The following is a 3,607-nucleotide window of genomic DNA, read 5'->3' as shown; positions in this document are numbered from 1 at the left end:
AAATGAAGAAGAATTTTCAGACATGTATCTTATACACCAAAAGCTTAACCTGAATTGTGACTTTGCTGTCATTAAAGGACCAAAATGTCCATTGCCCCTTCTCAGCATGATCACAGAGGACTATAGAAACATAGAAATTTACAGCACAATAGGAGGCCATTTCGGCCCATCGTGTCCACGCCGGCCGACAAAGAGCTGCACGGCCCTCGGTCAGCAGTCCTGAAGGTTACATATAAACCTATGAACAATGAACAATGGCGGATAGGTAAAGAGCACCCAGAACAACCAGTCCGCTCAACACAACTGCGAAGGCCCCATGCACCGAAACATTCTACACTCCACCCCAACCGGAGCCATGTGATCCCCTGGGAAAGGCAAAAACCAGAAAAAAAACCCAGGCCAATTGGAGTAAAAAAGATCTGGGAAGATTACCCTGGTCGTATTCGATTCCTTGCAGTATTTACCATCATATCTGCGCCAGCCAACAAGAGGTTATCCAGTCTAACCCCAATTACCAGCTCTAGGTCTGTAACCCTGCAGATTATGGCACTTCAAGTGCCCATCCAAGCACCTTTTAAATGTGGTGAGGGTTTCTGTATTCACCACCCTTCCAGGTAGTGAGTTCCAGACCCCACACAACCTCTGTGTGAAGAAGCCCTCCCCTCAAATCCCCTCTGAACCTTCCACCATCCACCTTAAAACTATGCCCCCTCGAAATTGACCCCTCCACCAAGGGAAATAGGCCCTTGCAATCCACTATATCCAGGCACCTCAAAAATTTATATACCTCAATGAGGTCTCCTCTCAGCCTCCTCCGTTTCAATGAGAACAAACCCAGCCTATCCAATCTATGTCTAGGCTGAAGTTAGCATCTATCAGGATCATGGTTACCAATATGAATCAATTATTAGGATAGATGTCTCTTGAATCAAAACCTCCAAGCCATTGCCATTCCTCCCCTCGCCCAGAACAAATTTGGTGTCAAAGTTATCCATACCGCTGTCCCACCATCAGTGAGGGCAGTGCAGTGCACTTCCTCCCATCAAACCGGTTCAAATTGTGAAGCACATTACACCAGCTTTTCCATCCTCCATGTAGATGGATCCTTGCTGGTCCATTGGTCAGAGTTCAGCTCTCTTGATGGTTTAATGCAGCACATTGAACTTATCAGCCATTGACACTTGGCCAGAGGAAGCCTTTTGACCATGGTAAGTGCCAGAATTTAACTAACAGAAGAATGGTTTAATCTCATGGCTGGAATAAGAAGTTTCCACGTAATTGAAGAAAATGGCAATTGTGATTGTCACCATAAGGACACACGAGGGAGAAAGGAATAGAAGGATATGTTGATGGGGTTAGACGAAGAGGGATGGGAGAAGGCCCATGTGGAGCATGAACACCGGCACGGACCTGTTGGGCCGAATGGCCTGTGTCTGTGCTGTAAATACTATGCAAGTTAAGTATTGTATTTAATTCTCGACCGACCTCTCTTTTTGTTTACCCGATTTGGTTCCCAGAATAATAATTCTGAAAGCGGTGCCTCTTTGGCCAGCTAGTTGAAAATTCTGGCATTAACCATGGAGCCGAGCCCAAGATCAGATCAGCCGTGATAGAAACATAGAAACATAGAAACATAGAAATTTACAGCGCAGAAGGAGACCATTTCGGCCCATTTTGTCCATGCCAGCTGACAAAGAGCCGCACGGCCCTCGGTCAGCAGCCCTGAAGGTTACATATAAACCTATGAACGATGGCAGAAATGTAAAGTGAACCCAGCCCAACCAGTCCACCCCACACAACTGTGACACCCCTGCACCGCAAATTCTACACTCCACCCCAACCGGAGCCATGTGATCTTCTGGGAGAGGCAAAAACCAGATTAAAAACCCAGGCCAATTTAGGGAAAAAAATCTGGGACAATTCCTCTCCGACCCATTCAGGTGATCAAAACTAATCCAGGAGATCACCCTGGCCGTATTCTATTCCCTGAAGTACTCACCATCGTATCTGCATCATGATCTTATTAAATGGTGGAGCAGGCTTACTCCTTCTCCTATTTCTGATGTTCATATGTTCTTATAAACTCGATTGTTAGTTATTAGGTGGATTCAACGTTGTTATCAACTCCAGTGTAGGTGAAGCTTTGGTCACAAGCCAAAGAATAGAGTTTGGAAGTGCATAGAGCTGGGATGGAAGAATGAGATCAAGATATTCATAAACACAGTGGAGTCAGTGTTGACTAATGGCATTGAAACTTACCAAAAAATTGGAAAAGAAACTTGATGGCATGAGACCATTGGACAAAACTTTTGATGTCAGCACATTCCCAAAGGAACACGACATGGAAATTTAGACAGAAAAGCAATAAATCATAAAATGCTGAAACTTGCTGGACATTCCTTCAGAGTCGAAGAGGAACCGGTTTCAGAACTATTATTCTGGGAACCAAATTGTGCAAACAAAAAGAGAGGTCGGCCGAGAATTAAATACAATACTTAACTTGCAAAGTATTTGCAGCACAGGAGCAGGCCATTCAGCCCAACAGGTCCATGCCGGTGTTCGTGCTCCAGACAAGCCTTCTCCCACCCTTCTTTATCTAAGCCCATCAACATCTCCTTCTATTCCTTTCTCCCTCGTGTGTTTATCTAGCTTCCTCTTAAATGCATCAATGCTACTCACCTCAACTACTCCTTGTGGTAGAGAATTCCACATTCTAACCACTCTCTGGGTAAATAAGTTTCTCCTGAATTCCCAGTTGGATTTATTAGGGACTATCTTATCTTCATGGCCCCTAGGTGTCAGCTGTGGCTCAGAGTGGGTAGCACTCTTGCCTCTGAGTCAGAAGGTTGTGGGTTCAAGACTCACTCTAGGGACTTGAGCACCAAACATTTTAGGCTGACGCTCCAATACACTGAGGGAGTGCTGCACTGTCGGAGGTGCCATCTTTCGGATGAGATGTTAAACCGAGGCCCTGTCTGCTCTCAGGTGAACGTAAAAGATCCCACGGCACTATTTCAAAGAAGAGCAGGGGAGTTATCCCTGGTGTCCTGGCCAATATTTATCCCTCAATCAACATCACAAAAAACAGATTATCTGGTCATTATCACATTGCTGTTTGTGGGAGCTTGCTGTGCGCAAATTGGCTGCCGCGTTTCCTACCATTACAACAGTGACAATACTTCAAAGATACTTCATTGGCTGTAAAGTGCTTTGAGAAGCCCGGTGGTCATGAAAGGCGCTATATAAATCCAACTCTTTCTGGTCTCCTCTGCAATTGGAAACATTCTCTCTATGTCGATTCTATCAAACCTTTTCAGAATCTGAAAGACCTCTGTCAGGTCATCCCTTGGCCTTCACTTTTCTAGAGAGACCTCTTCAGTCCTTCCTGATAGATAGAATCTGTCAATTCTGGTATCATTCTAGTAAATCTTTTTTGCATCTTCTCCAGTGCCTTTGTATCCTTTTTATAATATGGAGACCAGAACTGTGCACACTACTCCAGGTTTGGTCTAACCAAAGTTCGATACAACTTGTGCGGGATACAGCAATTCCCGCAGCAGAATTAGCATCATGAATAAAGAGGTGTGTTTGTTTATTCGTGCCTGGG

Source organism: Pristiophorus japonicus, chromosome 18, assembly GCF_044704955.1.
Source record: "Pristiophorus japonicus isolate sPriJap1 chromosome 18, sPriJap1.hap1, whole genome shotgun sequence".
NCBI lineage: Eukaryota > Metazoa > Chordata > Chondrichthyes > Pristiophoridae > Pristiophorus > Pristiophorus japonicus.
The sequence above is the reverse complement of the archived record's forward strand: the minus strand, read 5'-3'. Positions refer to the sequence as shown.